The sequence below is a fragment of the Chiroxiphia lanceolata genome, chromosome 9, assembly GCF_009829145.1.
Source record: "Chiroxiphia lanceolata isolate bChiLan1 chromosome 9, bChiLan1.pri, whole genome shotgun sequence".
Taxonomy (NCBI): Eukaryota; Metazoa; Chordata; class Aves; order Passeriformes; family Pipridae; genus Chiroxiphia; species Chiroxiphia lanceolata.
This window is the reverse complement of record NC_045645.1, coordinates 1,616,619-1,639,065: the sequence shown is the minus strand read 5'-3', so window position 1 is coordinate 1,639,065 and position 22,447 is coordinate 1,616,619.

The following is a 22,447-nucleotide window of genomic DNA, read 5'->3' as shown; positions in this document are numbered from 1 at the left end:
TCGTTGCCTTGAATTTCTACCAAAGCAGTGTGGAGCTCTTCATCTTTTCTGGGAGCAAACACTAAGCCTGTACGAGTAATAGGAAGAGGAATATCTGCACAGGTTTGGAAACAGTGAAAATTATGTCAGCACATCTGTGCATCGTGTTTGGACATAGAAATTAATTACCTGGAATTGACTGACAATGCAAAGACAGCTTTCAGATGCTGTCTTCAACATAATATACTGTTACAATGGCTGTTTAAGCTCAACAGGTTCCACACAGGTTCCATATACTTTTAAATTTTTAGTGCAACGTCTCAGAAAACAAAAATCTGAGCGCAAATTATACTGTAGGTTTTCCAAATAACAAAATAAAGCCTGAAGAAGGAGTCTTTGTTTTAGAATTATGCATCTTCAGTGAGGATATCCTCAATCTAGTGATTATTGTGCTCTTCAGAGGATAACAGAGATTTAACTACTGTGAGTGATATCTCTTTAATAACAACTCCATCCTGCAGTAATTATAAGAGTGAAAGAATCTCTTCTTTAAACCTGAAGATTTAAAGCAGCATTTCAGTTTAGCTTTGTAATCTACCTCCTACTTCTTCACTCTGAACCAGCAAAACAAAACCAGACTTTTCCCAGCACGGTTGACAGAACAGCTCTGAGGACAGGCTGGATTTTTCAGGATGTATCAGTACAGGAGTTTTTAATAAAGCTGAAAACTCTAGTAAAAGTGAGATGAAACTTTTCACAAAGTTGTCAGCCCTGATACAGCCACAGCACAGGATTCTGTGTTGGGCAAAGCTACTGACAGAGGTGAGTGGGGGCTCGGGCTGGAGAGAGTCTGTGGGGTTTAGGCATTCTGCCAATAAATCCCATCATGCTGAGGCTAAAAGCCTGAGTGTGTTCACTTTTACCCTCATATTAAGCATGAGTAATTGCCTTCCAATGAGTGCAGTTACATGCATGTAAAACTAATGCAACAGGGAAGACTGTCCTTGTGATGGGGAAGGCTGCTCGGACAGAATAACCCCCCACTGATCGGTCCCGTATTTTTAGAACTGAACTTGGGCTGAACCTCTCTCAAGGTTACAAAACTTTCTGGTTACTTATGTCCAGGCCTTCTGCATTTTTGGCTCCTGGCCTAGATAAGGACTGAAAGCACAAATAATCAGACTGAGTGCTGTTCTCACAGTGTTTCCCGCTCGAGTCTGAGAGGAAGGAGGGGAATCTCACCAAGCTGCCTGTTTGCAGATGACTTCCAACCCTACTTGCAGCCCTGTGGGGTCTGTCAGAAAACCCTGCAGTGGAGGGCAGCCTATTCCACTTCTCCCCACCTCCTGCCTCAGTTGCTGGGTCTCCAGCAGCCTCCCAGGGGTACCTGGTGGGGCAGGGATCTGCCTGGTGGGTCTCTGCTGTGCGGAGCGTGGGGCTGGTCCCAGGAATGCTCTGAGACATCCTGCACATCTCACAGACATCCTGCACATCTCACAGACATCCTGCACATCTCACACGACTTCAGGGAAATGCTCTGCTTGGCACGCATCCTGTGACACATCACTGAGATCTCAATCTGAGTTTCTTTGGAAGAAATAAAAACGTATACTTCTGTACTGTTCTCAGCCAAACCCCAGCTACGAGGGCTTTTAATAATTGTTCACAGACTTCTATAGGGTCTGCTTTCTCTGGGCTGAGAGTTTTTCATTCTTTCCCCTATCTGCCTTCCCTGAAAAATCTGTTTCTCTCTTGAAAATTGTGTCTTATTTGCTTTATTATTTTTTTAACTTTTATTTTTGTTGTTGGACACAGGATGCAGGTTCTTACAGGGAAGCAGGCATGGGTAGCACAGAAAGCCAAAACAATCAGGGTCAGCTTTAAGTCCTGAATGTGTCTCACTAATGTCGGCCACAAAATCCTAAATTCTGGTCTGGGTTTCTTCTTCTGGTCCATTGAGGAGAGGGGGCTGTGAGAGGAAATCATGTTTACCAGAAGGATTCACACAAGCAGAGGCACCACTTCTGCTTCTTCTCCCTCGGTCACCTTTCCTTCACCCTTTCCTGCTTTTTTTCCCAACATTTTCCCCTGAAAAAAATCTAGAAGATGCATACCATGCTTTGTGATTTGCTTTTCTGTCTTGTAATTTCCGAGGACTTTACAAACAAACCCAGTGGTTGCCCTCTGAGAGGCAGAAAGTTGCATCATTTCACAGGCACGTTCGCTTCTGCCCATGGATTGAATTTTGGGGCCTCCTAAAACTATAAAAACACTGTTACATTTGGTAACACAGTTAGGAAGGTAGAATTGCTAAAGTTGACTCTAATGACTAAGATGCAAATACTTACAGCCAAGAAGAACCCCTTATTGTGTTATTTGTGCAGGCATGAACAGCCAGTCCACACTTTGGCCGTGTAGTTTGTGTTGGACAAGCCCCGTTTGGTTCCACAGGGGCAGTGATGAATGTTTGCACCACAACTTCCATTTCTCCTCCACCTGGCCTGCCTAAATTCTCCTTTCAAGCCTGTTTTCTGCTCCCAGTGCTGGCCTCAGTGTCCAGAGCTCTGCTGGGGCTGAGGCCAAGGCAATTATCCCTGCACGCTGTTCCAAGCACATGCTCATTATCACTGTTTTGCACTTGATGGGAACCAATTGATTCCATAGCACTGACTGAGGCATGATCCAAATGCCTCTCAATGGGAACAACTGCTGGGGAAATCCTTTTGCTGATTAATAAATTGACTTTCAGGAGAGACTCTATTTGTCGTTCAAATACTACTTTTTGCCCCCCTTCTCCTGTAACATAAAGAAAAGAAAGACCTAAAACTTCACCGCTTTTCACTAAAAACAAAAACCAGCCCGAATTTAAAAAGAAAAAAATTTAAAGGCGTTAAAACTAAAACACGTACCTTCAGGAAAAAGTGAAGTTAACCTAAAATGAATAATGGGTTTTCTTTCCTCCCCTTCACTTCACTGCATTCTGGAAACTCAGGTTTTAAGTTTAGTCCAGAACTTTTAATTTAGTTTTAAGTTTTGTCTTCAGAACTTGGGTTTAAACTTTTGATTCAGCAGAGGTGGGTTTTTTTGTCCATTTGTTTGAAGCTGCCCTAAAATTGCATCCTGTTACTTGAATGTTTCCCACCAAAATACATCTGCCAGTTTTAAATTGCTGAGATACCTTCAGTGGTGTAACACATTTGCTTAAACCTGCAAGATGGTAAGTTAGATTCACAGAAAATATATACTTGCTTTATCTTTGGGTAGCTTCTTTCTTTTGGTGTCAGTTCTCTAGGTAGTGTAAGTGTCAGGAATACAATCAGCTTTTCAAAAATTTTTTTCTTAGATGCCTGCCTCTAACTTCCCTTAAAAGCAGCACTTCACAAAATGATGTTGATTTTTTTTTTTTTTTTTTAGAATAATTGCAATAGTTGGGTGTAGCAACGTTGTCCACAGTAGAAATTCTGTAGCTGGCACTTCATTATTAGCATTTTGATTGCACCAAATTTATCTTGAGATGAAAAGCAAACATCATTATCCTTACTGGAATGCAGTATACTTACTTTGCTCTGTAATTACAGGTCTGATCATTACCATTGCCTTTCTTCAATGACCCAGGAGTAGTAGAATATGGAGGTAGGATTAGAGTAATGTGTGATTGATGATGGCTGCTTTCATTACTTTAGGTGGTATAAGTGAGCACCTAACAGATGGATTTCATCACTATGTAACATATAAATTCCAGTATGTGATAAATTTCTCTACCTCCAGTGTACTGCAATATTTTTTGCAAAAGTAATGTATTATTTTAGTCAGAACATTCATTAAATTGCAGTTTATGCATTTCATTACACAGAAGAGTCTTTTCACCTTACATTATTATTTTTTTTTTACTATTATTATACAGGGGGTTTTTTTACCATCGAAAGATAATCTAACAAATAATTTTGCGTTAAAAATGCAAGGCCAGAGAAGATATAATTAGACTTTTCATGTTCTTGTGGCTCAGAGGTGGCTGTTTGGCCTGAGAGCTTTTCAAGAAGTTTCACTATTAGTTGTTACACACAAGTAAACCTTTTTCTTTTGCCAAATTGTGATGAACAGATCTTGACCCCTGCTCTGGGAAGACCAAATTAAGCAGACAGCTGAGGATTCTCCCAATGAAACAGCTTTTACAACCCAAGATTGCTCCTAAGAGCTGTTCTGACATAAGTATCTGTAGTCAACCCTGTAAAGATGGATCAGAGTTCTTCACTAGAAGTAAAGCAGACTCTGAGCTCTGCAATCTGCTTCCAGAATGTGAGTATAGATTTAAAAAAATGCAATAAGTATGGACTAAAAATTATTAAAACAGCATATTTACTGACCTGCCAAGACCTGATCCTCAGCAGTGTCATTTAATTCTATCCCACTTTGTTACTTTAAAAAACTCTCAGTAGGTATAAAGAGGCTCATTCATGAACTGCCCTTTGAGGCATAATTTAAAAAAAAAAATCAGGCCAAAGTATTATTAAAATTTTCTAAGTTGCTGGCTCTGTAAAACATGATGTTTTTACACAAGTGAATCCTTGCTCTTTTTGAAGACATTAGCTTGGTTTCCTTTTGCTTCTCTCCTACGAGCCCAAAGTCTTACAAACTCTGCTCATTGTAAATTCTCCTGCAGCCTGTAATGACAGGATCAATATATTCACCAACCATAAGAGGAGGTCTTTTAGTTCAAGCTCTAGAAATAGTCTCACTTACTGCTCTGGGATTTCCTTAGGTGGATCTGAGTACATTGAAAAGTGTTTTTAAAATGAAGACCCCACTGCCCTTATTTTAGCAACGTCAAAGCAATCTTCAGATAAACTCATAAGAAACATCAGGCCAAAGCACCATCAAAAACCTTAAAACATAAAAACAATTGGATTTTGATCAATCAAAAAAGTGCAGAATAGTTCAAGAGGAGTTTCATGGTGAACAAATAGATTTTAAAAAACAGTGAGAATTAAGGGTTTTGTTGTTTTAGGATGCCACACATTTAAGGCAATTGGATTTTCGTTAGGTTTCTAAGAAAAATATTTTAGAAGTGTCTTTAAATGAACCAAAATTCACACTGTAGTGCATTTTACTGCTATTAATATTTCTGCATGCTTTATGAAGGAGTGATACAATCCAGCAGCCTGTCTGAGTCCCCTCTGAGCTTCAGCAGAAAAGACAACCTGAAGTGCTTCTGTGCTTCCTTAATGCTGTTTCTTTTACGGGTCTTCTCTTGTGACCATTAGAAATCCTACACAGAAATCTTACAGAGATTTAAGAAACTTTTAATGCACTCAAAAAAAAAAAAATTAAAAAAAATACACAGGCATCTTTTATTCCTCCAGAAAAGGAATCCATAAGTTGTCGTTGACTTTAGCTGACCTTCATGCCAGTGTTCCATGATCAGTATGGAATGTGGGATGTCTGTGTCTGCAAAGTGTTTTGTTTGAAAATACAGTGCAATAACATTGATTTATGGTGATGTCTGCTCTGAAAACCCTTATGGACACTGAGCTTAGAGTGAGTGAAACGGTGACAGTGCATCACTGTGTGTGAGGGGAGCAGTCCTGAAGCCTGAATCACACTTACACATGTCCAAGATATCTGAGCTGTTATTAAAACTCAGTTTGTATTTCAGAATTTCTTTGCAAATAAATGGTTTGTCACTGGCTTCAACATTGGTGTCTTCTGCACGTGTATTAAATCTTGTAAAAAAGCACAGAAAATTCAGGAGAAGTTTTGTGGTGAGCAAATAGATTTTTAAAAAGACAGCAAGAATTAAGGATTTTATTTTTTGTAGTTATGTGGCTTTTAAATAACATTGGTTAACTACAATATCCTGGTGTGCACTGTAAAAAAAAAAAAACAACAAAAAACAAACAAGATATTCACACTGAAAACTGACAAATGTGGGAGTTGCAATTGAGATTTATGTCATGGCAGGTTCATTATTTATTTCTCTGTACGTCTATAATAATTACACTGATTTTTTTTTTCAAAAGAGAAACCATAAGATGCACTGTTCAAGGTTCCCCTGGTTTTCACAGCAACCAGCAACAGGGTGAAATCCTAATAACTGATGAATAGCTCTCCACTCTATGTCCCAGGAGGACAAACAAAAAACCCACTGGTGTTACAGTGCTGTCTGAAGGCCCTTTAAAAGCAGCTTGTTAGCTGAGCTGAGCAATGGAAAAGCTTGCAGTTAAACTGCTTTGCTAGCAGGTGTTCCCACTGCACTGCTGAACCCCTGAGTGGTTTAACCCCTAAGAGAGACATAACAAAATAAGGTGATGCACAAGGACCAGTTTTTCAGGAATTATCCATCAGATAGGAATTTTACAAATACACACAGCTATAAGAATAGTAGTGGTGTTTTATTTGGGAAAGGTGTATGAGGATGGGATTCAAAATGTGCTGTGCAAACACACTGTAAGCAAATCCAACCTCACAAAACCTTACCCACATGCTTAATCTTGCTGAGTCCACATGATGAAGTCAATCAAAAAATATAAAGTTAAAGCCCTTCTGTTCAATCTTCCAATCCAAATTTGGAAGAATAGCATTCATTTTTGATTCTACCCAGACATACAAAACCTATCTAATTTGCAAGAGTCCCTCAATGTCTGCCCATAAATTTTCATTCTAGATGGGTGGGGGAAAGAACCAGGAGTGGAAAGAATCAGCACAGGCTTCCCAGGGCTGTGCTGTGTCCTGCCCTGCCTGAGAAGACAAGTACCTGCTATGAATAATCACTTGTTAGATTTTAAATCAAATTTTTCTGGTGTTTTTTTTTTAATGTAGCCCATGCCCTATTTTCAACTTGGTCTATAAAAAAATGCCAGCAGGCATTTACTACAGAGCAGACAGGAATGCCCTGGGAGTGGGAGCGAGTTAGAGCTCCCCACTGCAATGTCATTTCACATTCATTCTTTGAAACACATTAGAGGTGACTCTGGATTGATGTGAGATGGAATATCATTATATGATAAAATAAGGCCTCTAAAGATATTATATGTCATTTAGTATGAAATTCTTACTCAATCTTCCTTTTCTTCAGACTCCAGGCTACAGTGCCAATGGAATTTTTAATGGACAACTCAATGAAAATCCCAGCTTAACATGAGAAGAGCACAGAATGAGAAGTGGACCACCAGAAACAAATGTAAGCAACTTAGCTTTTTCCTTTACTAATAGTGGAATATAAAGCCTTAATGAACTCTGTCTTTGCAAGCAATTTTTATCATGTTTTGAATCTTTGGACTGAGGCTGTTTTGACATTGGTTTCTTGGGAATTACCTTCTTGGCTAGAAGACATAGAACGCCCTACAAAAATAGGCATAATTTATCACAGAGGACATTCTTTTCTTCCAAACTTCCTCTTCCTCACATGGAATCTATTAATGCTTCATTTAAGACCCTTGAGTATATAGGACACACTCTCCTATTTTCTTTATATTTATCTTTGACCCTATCACAGGTGACACACTTAATGCCAAAGCTGATATTCCTTGTAAAACGTGTCAAGAGGTTCAGTAGATGCAGCCTGAAGGAAATAAATTTTCTATATAAATGAGAATGTGTAAGTTGTAAAATTTTATGCAGTAATTGAATATGTTCTGTTTAAAGTCACATTAAATGTACAACAGCAAGGCTTACTACAAGGGGAACTAGAAAGTCATGTCATAAAAAGAGGGAAGACAAGAGGACACAAACTTGGAACATAAGTGTCCTTATCCAAATTTATGTTTCAGTTCCCCAGCTTCCAACTATTTAAAAGGTTTTGGGCTTAACATGAAAGAAGGCGGCAGAGAATGTGGTTGCTTTTGAGATTTGTTCTGAAAGGTTTCTCCTCACTTATGTCATCAGTGAAAAAGATAAGAAAACAGAGTTCAGTCTGATGCCTGCAAGCCCATGGCAAGGAAAACAGGAGTTTCTCAGGCCCCAGTAAACCAGTAACATTGCACAATCTGATTCTCATTTCAAGGTCTTAATATTGTTTGTCTGTTGACAACAGAGATTATAAACTGGCAGTTTATACCTTCTGCTCCTGGGCTCTGGTGGATGACTCTCTGTTGAGACTGTGGCTGAGATTTCAGCAAGTGGTCCTGAAAGAAAGGATCTTTTGAGAGACTGAGACTGTCAAGAGTGGAGATCTCACACATGCAGAGGAAAGGTGGATCAATAAGCAGCATGGCCATGAAGACATTGTAATTTTAAAAGATGGTAATTAATTTCCAGTAGAAAGAGAAACTATGCAAATTTTAGCCACTGAAAATCAGCACGGGAAGCAAATGACATTTTAAAAGGAAGGTGAATGTTAAAACAGCTAAAAGGGAAAAGAACAACTGCTAAGCAAGCCTGAAAGTAAATGAGAAGTTTGTTAAAATATTGGAAGCAAGCAAATTTCTGGACAGTTCCAGGAATTTGTCAGACCATTAGGAACTGAAGAACCACCACAGAAAGAAAACCAAAAAAAAATGGAAAAAAAAAAAAAAAGGTATTCTTCCAATCCTGTTCTGTTTTTAGACTCGAATATGGTGTGAAGATCTCGTTCAGCCACAGGTCAGGTTTGCCTGGCATGGTTTTACAGTCTGTTGAAAGGCAAAGGATGCCTTTGGCAGCCTCTGGATTCAGGGGTGAGTCCCTGTGAGCCCGGGGCTGCACCAGGGTTTGGCTGAGCTGTGCCACAGCCACCTGCTCTGCCTGCAAAGCCAGGGCTGCTCTGGCCATTCCCACCTTCCTCCCTAGGATGCAGTTGCAGCATCTCAGTGCTGAGAAACCCCCAAAAATCGATCAGGGAAAAACAAAAGAGTACATAGAGCTATAATAGACTTTTATTTTCTCAAAATTCGTGTAAGTATGCCAACCAGACACTGTTTATTTCAATAGTAAAAATGTCTCCAGGTTTTTTGTCCAAAGAATGACATAATTGACATCATTTTATTGCACTAGAAGGATTTAGGAGCAGCCAAACTGATGGTGAGTAAATCTACCCACTTACAGACAAAGCTGTGTGGTAGTTTCCAAACATTGACCCACTCTGTCCAGCCACGCATTGTGAACCACTAATCATTCTCCTGTACATTTTAATCAAAGCAAATATAGCCATCTCAGCTTGTTTTAGCCAAACATTTAAAGATTTTTCTTCCAGTTATAACTTCCTTACACAATAATCTAACACAATTATTTTTCGCATGTATCTCATCATCAGTTATTTCAGTGCCATAATAACTTGAATAGAGTTCTCTGTCAACATAGTAAGAGCCATAACCCAGCCTACTAAACCTTTTGAGGGTGTTATCTAGCTCAGAACACAGCCATTACTTCATCTATTTTTCCTCTGAATAAGTCTCAGAGGAAGTCTCATCAACAGCACCATTTAGAGTTACTTTACATAAAAACAGTTCCATTAATGTCAGAGGGATGTAATGGGCAATAAATGACATTATCACTGTATAGAAAACAAGCATTTGCCTGTATAGAGTGAATTTTACAGCAGAATGTTCACTTTACAGTGTCTGAGGGATCCCATCAGCTCCATAGGCAACAGGAGCTGAACAACTCTCTGAAGGTTGTGCAGGAAGGGATGAGAGAACAAAGCAGAGTTCCCAGGTATTGTAACTCACATTTCTTTGCTTCACTTATTAGGCACCATTTCTCCATTTAATTTTTTATTCTCTCTAATACTCTCTGAAATAATCACAAATTAGTGGATAAAACAGAACAATGAAAACCTGGTTATTTCTTATCTAGCAATTATGATTTTACTCCATGAACTAGTGTATTAATCAGCTGCCTTTCCCCCAGCTACTTTTTCTTTCATGATTGTGCTTGTGCTGGAGAATGGTTGTGTTCTTAAATTACTTCAGGGTTTTCCTCCCTTTGGAAGACTGAATTTGTAGCTATTTATAGGCACTGAGTCCAGCACCACAGCTTTGAATGTCCATGAGGAGGCTGAGGTCATCATCAGACCCAAGTGTAGAGAGGGAGAACAGAGTAAAACTCTTCTGTCTCAAATTTAGGTCCTCTTCAATCTACAGTGAAACTATGAGCTGGTTTTTTAGCAGCTATCTGCTGTAAATTTATGATAACTGATGTTCATTTGAGACTAAAAATCAGATTAGTTAATCTGTAGCACGTGGAGTAAATCTCAAAAGGTTTCAGCTCTGTTATTATGTTGATTCATGTGTTATGTCTTCCATCAGCAGATATTTGTAATTAGGAATTGACATATATTTCAGGAGTAAATATAGATATTGAAATAATTAATTCGGATCTACTTTCTCCAATAAAAATTTTATTTCAGTGATGTACCTGATTTTACTAATTTAAATCATTTATTGAGATGGCCACAGAAGCTCTAAAAAAAGTACTCTTAAAATCCATAGAAAGCTGGAACATCAGTTGTGACTTTGTCATTCTGTACAGTTCTGTTCCTAATGACTGCTGTTCTCCAATAATGGTAGTTAAAGAAAGATAGTGCTGGATTTTAAACTCTGTTGCAAATAAAGTATGAAAATGTATCTAAATAGTGTCATACAGCTACAGGGCTTCATGCTGTGAACCTGTAGTAAGGTTAAGAGTTATTAAAGTTTTCATACAGGGTCAATAAGGGTAGCAAATGGTCATTTAGGTAATCCAACACACAATACTTACTGTCTGATTCCATGAAAATGCAAATACAGAACCACTCACTGGACACCAACACCATCCTGGTGTCTTCTGGTGTTTCAGAAAAGATATATAACAAGTAGTTGCTTGAAGCTGCTGAATAAGAAACAGCTCTGGTGCTTCAGACCTCTCCTGGCTATAGTGAGGGTAGTTACTGATTTGTGCTAAAGCCTAATTCCGTGGTTCAAAATAAAGACAGTCATTCTGAAACAGGAGCCAGGCCTAAAAGAGTTAACTGAGATATCTTGGTCTGCTAACAAACCCCAATCCCTGTGTTGCTGGAAGAACATTTTAGGAGCACTGGTTAATATCGTGTTCTGTTCTGCTCACTGCACCAAAGGCCTTAGTATAGAAAGAACAGGAGTAGAACACACACAGTAATAAATCAGGTAAACTGGACCTTTGAATAAGATCTAGAAGGCCCAGAGCCAGGATTTTGCAAGCTTGAAGAATTCAGGTCACCTCATTGAAGAGGTCAAAGTGAGGAAGACGTCCATGGTGACCACCAGAGGGGTGAAGGCTTGAGGGGAAGACCCCACAGTAGAAGACTGGGCATGTCTGGAAAGACTGCCCAGAGACCAGCCTTACATTAATATGTCTAATAAATGATGTAACCATGGATCTAAAGTGCATAGGATGACTTAGTTTTGCAGTTGCAAGTGGAGCAAGTTTGTCCAATGTTGAATAAACAAATACCTTGCTACTTAAAGATAAAAAAATGTCTCTGAGCAGTCTTTTGGGCCGATTTTTCGGATTCAGTTCCCATCTACTATCACACATGTTGTGCTGCTTGAGCAGCTGTGGATGTTCCAACCCTGGGAGTGTTTAAGGCCAGGTTGGATGGAGCTCTGAGCAATCTGGTCCAGTGAAAAGTGTCCCTGCCCACAGCACGGGGGTTTGAACCAGAAGATCTCTGAGGTCCCTTCCAGCCCAGGCTGTTTGTTCTGTGATTCCAGGCTTTAAAATAGTCACTGCAACTTCATTCCCAACGTAGTTTGCTTAACTTTGAACACAATGGAGCTTTGAGCCTTCTGATAATGACTTCACTACAGGTACTTGAATAGGGAAAACAGTCTATTAATTTGCTGCAGCATCCTCAGTTCTCCAAAGACCATCATAAAGGATGATTCATTGCAACTTCAATCATTTTAGGAGTGTGTGAAGACCAGCAGTTTTATGGAGCAGTGCATATTTTTAGGGTAAGGTGTGCTAATGGCTGCCTCCAAGCATTGTGCTATAAATTAATTATGGAACTTGCTATTCTTAACAGATCTGTTAACCTCTTTTTTTCTTACAGGCTAACAGGGACCATCCATCTGATTGCCTTTTATCTTAAAATAGTGCCATTAAAAGTTGGGTAATCAGAACTAAGTAAGTCCTCAAATGAATACAATTTTATATAAGTATACCAATATACATATGTACATGTGTGTTTTTTTAATGAACATATTGACATACACAGTAGGCATTCCTGGGAGAACTGATATGTGTTATTATAGTGACAGTGTCATGATTTCATTAGCCTGTGATAAGGAAATGCTTTTCTCAAAGAATAGGAAGGAGAAATGGAAAACATAGAAAGTATATTTTTGCCCAATAAAAGTTCAAATTTAATAAATCAGACTTTAACCCAATGCCAGCTTAGATTTTTGAACAAAGAAAAAAGTGAAATATGATTAATTATTCCCACATTTTGATTTCATGAAATGTCAAAATAACATTTCCTGGGTGGCCAAAGTATTTGACCAGATCTAGCTGCAATATTCCATGGGACTTGCAAGCCAAACCAGAACTGATTTTTTTACATAAAATGAGAAACTTGCAATCATCTTCTTTCAAAGCTGATTGAATGTTCTATGACAGTACCCAGGTAGTCTCCAAAATATTCAGAAAATAAAACATTAACTCACATTAACCTTCAGATCTTCAATTCTATTACATCTGTATCTCTAACAGGAATAAAACTAGGTTTCTTTTGAGGTCCATTTAATTACAATGCAGATCTTCTATGGACTTCCTAAATACTTACATTGATGATGCAACTCTTTCAGGATGGGAAAGGGGATGAGAGTGGTCTACAGTGCAACTCCAGGTCAGACTGTGGATCTTTTCCTTTTTCAGTTTTGAGGATTCCTGTGAGCAGAATTACATTTGCTAAAAAACTCAGTTACCAGACTCTAGGACCCAGGAGACCTAGAATGTTTCCCTGTGAAAAACCTGTCTTCCCACCAAATCAGAGCTTTTTTCTGTTTTTAATGCCAGCCATGAAAAGAATAGGGCAGCTCCTAGTCCATTTACTCAGGAAATATATTTTCCACTCTTTTGCCAGAAAAAAATGGTTTCAGATAAGTAGTGGTTTATATAAATTGGTTTTTATTATAGAAGATATTTATTAAGAGCAGTTGTTTACATATATATCACCAGTGTGCAGGATAGAAGCAAGTGTGCCAAAACCAGGCATGTTTGCATTAACAGAGGTGGGAAAACATTAGGAGACAGAGGGGTGGTGACACCAGGAAAAGAAGGAAGATCTGTGAGGAGTGAAATTAAAAACACAGGCCTAGAGAAAAAAGGCTGAGGTGAAAAAGTGAAAGGGAGGCTTGAGGTAAAAGGTGGCAGGATCAGAAACTGTAGTCTGGAAATCTCTATAAAGGAAACACAAAGCTACTCATTCTGAAACAAAAAATAAAGTGACCCTCATCCCCTCAGTGGTTCCAAAGGAAAGGGTAGACTGTAGAAAGGAAGGTAGGAGCAACAGGCTCATCTAGGGGAAGGAGAACTGTATCACAGAGACATATTTTTATGCTTGGTGCTGGATTTTTACTGCTGGCAAAATTGTCTTTTCAGATAACACACCCGAATGGAATTTATAGCGGTTCATTCTTTAATCCAAACCGCGCTTTCTGCTTTTATCAGCTCCATCCCACCTTTGTGGCCATATTCAGCTCATTTCCCTCTCAACACATCCATTGCAAAGCCTTTCTGGGCAGGAAGAGCAGAGAGGGAAATATTTTAAATGCATGCAACATTAGAGTCTGGTAGAGCTCTGGAAATTGTGGATCACCTTTTCAAATAACTTCTCCTTTCGTCCAGCTTCCTGGAGCAGAGTTAACTGCAGAGCACTCCTGGATGGAGCACTCCCAGCTCTGAGTGAGACAGCACTGGCAGCATAAATAACCCATTAAAACTGAGATTGAGTATAACCTTCCACCCTCACAAACAAGCTAACAAATCAGTGAAATCCAGCCTTTCTTCCAAAGAGAAGGTTTAAGTTGTCGCCAAAACAGGCTCAGTATTATCCACCCTTTCAAATTTTCCTTGCACTAAGACGTTCAAAGGCAATTTCCTACTCTTAAGGTTCAAGGGAAAGTATTGGTCTGCTGTAGAATTACCTTTGCACACAAGGGTTCACGCATACACCTCTTTTTGTGGCAATCTTAATTAGCATCTTTTTTGGGCTGTTCCCTATTTACCTCTCCCTGGTGATACAGGAAATTCTCTCTTTGGTGTCAAGGAAGCCTTAGGAGAATTAAATCTTCAGCTGTGTTAATCCAGGTGCTTTGAAGTTGATATGGAATTCCCCAAGAAGCAAATGTCTATCTGGAGGTTCAGTGTTTTTCATCACATACCACACTGACAATTCTTTCAAAAGTTTCCATGAAACCATTTTTTGTTCTCTTTTCGCTGGGATTTGAAGGCTGAGCTTCGACACGAAACAAATTTTCAAATGAAAATCATTAAAAAAAAGCTTGCCAAACATTTCAGACTGAAAGTGTCAAAACAAAATTTTCTGACCTTAACAGAATGTCTTTTTCTTCCCGAAATAAAATCGTGGGATTTGTCAGGTTTCTGTAAAACATTTTACTTGGACGCATTGGCATTTTGTAATCTCTGATAAAATGTTCTGTCAAAATATTCCCAGCTGGCTCTATAATAAGGCAGTAGAGATTTCCACCAGTTGAAGACAGGTCTTTTTTGTTCAGATACAGCCATTATGAGAAGAAATATGTACATACATAATGAACATTTTCTACGTAGACCCTTGTATTTATTACTTTTTGCTATAGTTTTCCCCTGTATTAAAAATGAAAGATCGGGATGGAAATGTTCTCCTTATATTTGCAAGTAATCAATTTAAGTTATTTTGTGAAAACATTGGGGGAAAAAACCCAAAAAGACCCCCACTATATTAACAGAAGCACATTCAGCTGTTCAGGGAGAGCCTTTCTGGAGAAGGTCTTAGTTTTTTTCACTTTCCACAAAACTGCACGTTATTAACTCATGTGCTGTGCTGCAAAATAAAAGCTCACAGTAATAATATCAGCAATCTACAGATTCAGCCTCACTGGTGTGAAAATCTATGAAAAAATACTGTTAAAATGAGCAATTTCTTTTTCCTGAATAAAAATACTTCCCTTGGTATATCAAAATCCCACATTTGAAAATTATGGCATATCACTTACATGGAAATAAACCCGATAATGACTGTTCCACTAATCCTGCCCGTGTCATGCCTTTCCTGGTGCTCTCTGCTGAAACCATTATGCTGAAGTCCCATCTGGTTCTGATGTCAGAGGACTCCAGCAGAGACTGGCATCGTTACTCAGGAATCTGTAAAGGTTTTATTTTTGCTACAAGGATTTTTAAACTGTGCAGTGCAATCGACGAGCAGGACACGGAGTCGTGCCACCATAAGAGAGAAAACTGCCAAAAGATGACAGAAGATACGAGGGAAATGAGCAAACAGAACTGGGCTGAGGAATTCAAGCCTCTCTCCATAAAGCTTTTTTTTTTTCTCTAAAGTGTCTGTGTAATATTAGGTTTAGTGTCCAGTTTAGGCTTCAGCTTGGATTGAAATTATTGAGAGAGAAGGGTAGAAAGGCTGGCATTTCTGAGGCCATTCATGATGAGGAGCAGCTGCACAGCCCATCAGCCTCCTGCTTCCATGGCCAAACCATGGAAGGGCCAAGACATTTCTGCAGTTCACACTCACCCTCAGCATGTCATGAGCCATTCATATAAACCAACCAGCACTGGTTTTGTGACATGCAGACTTTGAACAAATGAAATTAATTAAAATTTGGAAGGATGTTTGTGCAGATCTTATCAATGAGAAATGATAAGATAGCAAGTGCACACAGTAAGAATCTGCTAAATAAACTTGTTTGAAAACTCATAAACAGGTTCATTACTTTAAGAGATCTTAAGGAGCTGTTTAGGGTTCCAAATTCAACTAATAATATGCTGTTCTGAATGTTTTGTTTTGGCAATAGCCTTATGATATATATTCCCTGTTTGCTATGTACACCCTCCTACATCACAGCTACTGAACATGATTTGCCCAAAATTCTACTTTCCAGTTTTTTTCCAGCTAATACCCCATCTAGAGATGCCAGTGCAACTCAAAGGCCACAGACTGAAAGTTCTTTTTTTCCCTGCTTGGCAGAGTGAGTCACAGCTTCCTCTCATCTATTCCAGCAGGGATATTCTTGGTGAAATCCAAAGAGGGTCAAAGAAAACAAGATCTGAAAAGAGCTGAGGGGGGAGGTTGTAGTGTGGGTGTGCACAGCAATGCTAAGGGAGGGAAGGAAAGCAACAAAAAGCTATAAAAAGCAAGCACTGAGGTCCTGAGACTCAGGTTTGTAGGAAGCACAGGTTGCAAACATGTTGGCTGTTCATGCCCAGACACAACCTTCATTTTTGCTGGGAAGATATCCACGTGCTAAGGGAATATGGGCATTCATATTACAGTCTAAAACAATTTTACATGAGTGGTGGTGCTTTCTATGAATTTGAAAGTCTCAGGAAATACAGAATGACATTTCAGGATTTGTAGTAAAGTGAAATCAGAAACACTGTCTCCCAAGACCAGCCAGCTTGAAGAAGATGACAGCACAGAAATTCATCCCACTCGAGGATTTTATCTCCCTAAAAACAGCTAAATACAATCCTAACTAGTGATCCTTTTTTTTTTCTTTCACCTCAGATAATGATTTTTAAAACCTGTGCTTTCAATACAGTATTGTTCCAAATCTGAAGGAAGTTTTCGAAATGACTTATTTCTTCTTTTCTTTAAGCAGATTTATGATATGCATTTAATTTCATAAACTTAGATGACATGAGAACAAAAGAACATCTTGAAATTTCTTCAAGCATTTCTATCTCCGAGAGTGGATGCTGAATATAACGTGTAATTTTCAAATTTAATCTCTTGAACTCACACGTTTTATAATATTGAGTTTACTCATTGAAAATTAGATACTGTCTGGTGGAAAAAAAACCTCCACCCAAAACTTCATGAAATCGTACAGCTGCAAATTTTCCTCCCTTCTTAGTGTAAATCCATTCCTCAAATGAAATCATTTAAGCATTTGAGGACTATTTTGGAGGTATAAAATGAGCAGACTGACAAGCTCAATCAACCATGAAGCCTCAAGAACAGGAAGACTCAGGTGTTGGTTCCATCTCTATCCTTTGCCCAGAAATCCACCCTCAGCTCTGAGATTGGGGAGAGGAATCTGGGATGGCTGAAGTTAATAAGAGGCTCTTTTGGTAGTTCAGTGAATAGCAGCTTATTCTTTTATTGCCCCTTGCCCTGGAGAGTCACCTTCCAATGTCATCTCTTTTTCTCTTTTTGCAGCAGCTTTGCTTCAAGCACAGATCAAAACAGCACTCCAAGCTTTGGGGTTTTTTCCCTATAAAATAAACCTTTTTCCTTATAAAAAAAAAAATAGGAGGTTTGGTTTGGTTTTCTGGTTTGGTTTGGGGTTTTTTTTTTTGGTCCTTGGTTTGTTGTTTTTATTTGTTTGTTTGTTTTGCTATATATTTTTATTTTTCCTCTTAATAATAATTCTCCAGAACTAATTATGCATGATTACTTCAATACTCTTAAGTAGCCAGTCCCTCACTGACATCCACAGGCTGATGCTGAATAATTTACTACTTCTGTGGAACCAAATGTGGCCTAATTTAAGTGGCCTAAGCTCCAATTTATTAATACCTTATTTGAGAGCTGCTAACTGAAAGTCCCAGTATGTACTGCCCATGTCTAACACCATGTGCTGGTATTAGACAAAAAATACAGTCTGGAAACAGAAAGAAAAAATAATCAAGAGAAGTTACTATTTGTTTGGAGTGTGGTTTAGCATGTAAACTTCTTGTTTATACATCATGTGTGCATTTTAAATTTATCCCAGTTTCAGCTAAAACACCTAGTAAACCAAATTACAACTGGAGAAAGCCACTGTCTCTTGCCTGCTTTCTTTATTATCATGTAATCTGCTGGATTTTTCTTCCCACATAGTGCAAACAGTCTCAGTACTGGACTTTCCTTATTATGCAGACATCTTAATTCAAAGAACTGGTCTTATTTGTCAGGATAGGAAGGAGCATTGTAGCATAATGAATGCTCTCATTCCCTCTAATTTTTAATAAAAAGTTTAAGCAGTTAAACTGTGCAATCCACTGGTGTTCACTAATGACACTGCATATTTTCATGGTGTATTTATTATGCAGCCATGCAGACAGAGCAGAAAAGATGTTCTGAGGATACTTTTTTAGTCTCCAGTTTCAAACGTTGCAGGCAAAATGTAAAAAGCCCTTGTCTTGTACAGAGATTTAGTGCTTGGGGAATTTCCAGAAGAACTGCTTTGCAAAATGGAAGGTCCCTCTCTTTTTCTACATTGAAATGTCTTCCAGAAACGTGGATAAACAGATATTTGGGGTTTCTGTTGGTAGAACACAACATCATTGGGGATCAGTTCTCCCTCTCATCCTCTGCTGCAGCTCTGGACAGAAACAAGCCCTCTACCTCTATCCACAAACTAATGAAACAATTGACTTGTCAACCATCCTTGATACCTTGTGATCACCTCTGGAATATCTTGGTAATCATCTCATCTCATACTTTAAGAACAGCAGACTGGAAAGGGTTGGTCCTTGCACTGTCAATAGTTATGGTACCAGCTCTCCCAGTTAACTTGGCTCCACTAAAGTTACCCTCCATAATTTGCACAACTTTGGTCACTTTTGCAAAAATGAATGCAAGATTAGCCCCGAAAAACAATTTAGTCTCCATGGTGATTTAATTCTAGGTCTCTCTGAGGAAACTTTCCAAAGGTCCCCATAAATATTATTCATTGTGAATAATATTTATTCCAAATAGTTTTTCCTGGTTGGAAATGACTCCTGAGCTGGGCCTTGTTGTTCAGGATTTCCAGCCAAGGAGCCTAAAAGAGATAAAGAAGCATTTTGGACCAGGCACACAGGAAATGGCAAACTCCCATAACACACATGGATGTCAACCTTTGAAATCACAATTACTTTGGTTGGCAATGGTTTTCTTTAGGTTTCAGGCTCTCAAAGTTCTGGTAAATTGTGTGTCACGAGTAACAGGAACTGAACTTGCTGTTTCTCTTCGTGCAAATTGTCATAACTCATCTGCATTTTTATTCATTCCTGCATTTTGTTCATTTATACACCGTGATAGTGACGTTTGCTACAAAGACATTTGTCTGGAAGGAGGGCCTGGTTCTTTCCCACTGCCTGTGTTGGTTGCAACTTTCAGACTCCTAATGGCTTTCAGTCACTTCCAATCTGGCTGATAAACCTCAACCCAATAATTTAGATGTGAAAGACTATCGTGTCATTATCACAAAACTCCTGAAGTCCTGCCCCCTCCTGGGACTCCTCAAAAATAAAGGTGTAGTTTTGGTAGCACAAAATGATAAATGGCAGGATATTTCTAGAGTTTAAATATTTCTGAGAGAGCAATTCTTCACTCCCTGCTGTTTACAAGGGAAATACTGTCTACAAATAATACATTACATTAACTGTCCTCTTTATCATAAAGCCATGTTGAATACTTGTAACATTTATAAAAAGACACCAACTGATTGCGAGATGAGCGTTACCCTTGAGCAAATTATGAACACATTTATTTCAGTCTTATGCGTTTGAAACTAATTTTCTGGTAATATCAAAAGTGTTCACAGAATTAATTTCCTGTCAGTTCAGCAGTATTCAAGTGAATATTTTATGATTTTGCATTAGCTGTATTTGTCTAGAGTTGTGACATGATCGAGTCATTCTCGGAGGGAAACACATTAATAATTAAACTCTGTCCAATGTGGAGTGCTAAGGATGACAGCATAATTGTACATTTCAGAGACCGTTTCAGAGAATGAGAATTGCCCTGCCACCATTTAAATGTCAATTTAGAATTTCCTTTCTAAAATTAAAACAGTGTTGCAGGAAACAAAGAGGAGAAAAGGAGGAGATAGAAAGACTGAAGTCAAATTGGAATCCTTGTCCCCTTTTTGCATTCTTTTCTTTTAAAATGTGTAAATGGCATTCCAAGAAGAAAAGGAGAAGAGAAAAGGCAGATAAATGATCACCTGTAAGTTCCCCCCCCCCTTTCTTTTGGCTATATAATATCATCACTGGTTGTAGTGCTAGAGCTGTTTAGATGATAAATGCAATGTGCATAGATTAGCTCCAGAGAAAATACTGTTACCTGACACTGGAAGCTTTGATTTGACTCCTTTTTGCCCTGATAACTTCAGCAGTATTTTAAGATTTTAATCTACTTTCTAGTCAAATACACACGGATAGATCAGTATTTTATTTATTATTTATGTTTCTTTTTCAGCTCCTGAACGTAAAACATTATTGGGCTTTAGCTAAAAGGTGTCCGAAATTTCTGAGGAATATGTTTTGCAAACACTTAAGCTTCTCCCATGAAAAGTGCCTATCTATATATGTATGTAAATAAACTTTGTAAGTGTTTTCCCCTTCCCCCAGTACTGAGTAGTTGTGTTTTGTCTGAAAAACCCTCTCACACCGGGGCAAATTGTGGGAGGGGAATTGGATTTCTGAGGGTCTCAAACCACCACAATTGTTCTGGAGAGAGAGCTGAGCCACAGTTACAGATTGTGTGTGCAGACCACTTAATAAGCTTAGAAGTGCATAAATTAGAGACATAGCAATGTTTTCCTAAGACTCTCTTTTTTTCCCCGCACCCTGCGCCTGTCATCGTGCCAAACATCCCCCTTTTTACCACAGTCCAGGTGATGCTTCCCTCACTCACTGCATCTTTTACCATTTTCTCCCTACAGCTTCGTATAAAAGCCAAAATGAGAAAATGTAGCTGGATGGACTCAGAAAAACACGAATAATGGCAAGAAGTCTCCTTTCTGTCCCTTTGTTTTAGATCCATGTTGCTTCCATCTTCCCTTTTCCCTACTCCCACCTCGCCCTCCCAGAGCCCTCGCTTTTCTTGCACGTTCCTTTCAGTTGATCCCCTCCTGATAAATCCTTCACCTATTTTCATCTAAAAACATTTAGCAAATTGTATCCACTTCCTCCCGTCTCTGTGTTCATTCATTTGTGCTAAATCTTTTTCCCTCGCCCGTATTTTCCATCTCATCCATTTAGATTATAAGCAGCTTAGGAAAAAAGCATTTGCTCCTCTGCCTCTGTACCTCATCCACCACAATAGTTGCTACTTGGCCACAAGCATATGAAACATGATTGATTATAATAATTCATTTCATTTCTCTCAACCCACTTACATCTCTGTGGTATAATTCAAGAACTATTTAGGGCAAACAGGAGCTTTCAATGTATAAAATCGCTGTGTTTTAAGGGGCGAGTTTCAGATTTTTTTTTTTGGCCTGCAAATGTGAAAAAAAAAGGAGTATTTGATCTCACCAGTGTGCTGATTTCAACATTTGGGGTTATTTTGTGAGCTGCTTCAATGAAAAGAAAGCAAGCAGAAGAGAAATTGCCGTGATGCTAAAAGTGATTGATGCCCCTTATCACTGTCTGTGTGTGCTCAGAGTTGGGATTTTACCAGAAATACAGTTCCCAAGTACTCCTTAATTTTGCATTCACTAAGGATGAATTTCACAACAAACTTAGCAGTTTCAACATTATTTCAACATATTTATGGAACAGCATAAAAGAGCATTTGGGTATGAAATACACGTTAGAAAGACAGCAATTTTTTGCACCTCAATTTTTACCTGTACGTTTCTAGAGATGGAAAATGCTGATGGAATGTTCAAACACACAAAATGAAAGAGGAGATGTTAAAAACACAACAACAAAAGCTATTTATAGGACTGTACTGTGTGAAACCGTGGCGGGGTTAGGCCAGCATATAGCAAAGTGAAAGAACACATTTCTTCTTGTTAGATAACTATAACTAAGATCCAGTTGTTTTAAATGAGCATCCATGTCTGTATAAACTCGTGGTTAAATTACCTGCGACAAGTGGTTCGTTTTTTACTGACATCTGTTTATATTCCTGGCTTGTTTCAGTACAGCTGTCTGTGCTGTGTGACTTCATGCAGCCATGAAACCACTTTTAAATTCTATAAAACCAGCTAAAAGCATGAGATTTCGACAGCAATTATACCTCATGTGAGAAATATCAGTTCTAACTTTGCTGTGAACCTATGTCAGGAAAGACCTCCTTGGTCTAGTAAAGTGTTTGACCAGAGAAGAAACCAAAACTTGTCAGTGTTCACTATGCCTTTCATTATTTCTGAACACACTTTATCATTTCCCTGCTTCTCCACACTTCCAACAATTGAATTCTCTCTGGTATTCAGATATTAGGGCTCGAAAACAATCAATTGCTTGCGTTTGGGGCTTTTTTCCCCCCAAATATTTAACTTGATGTAACGTGTTGGGATAGATGAAAGTCTTTTCAAGTGCCGTGCTTTGAAAAGTGTGTAAATAGGATCACACGAGACACTTAGTGATTCACACTGTTAGG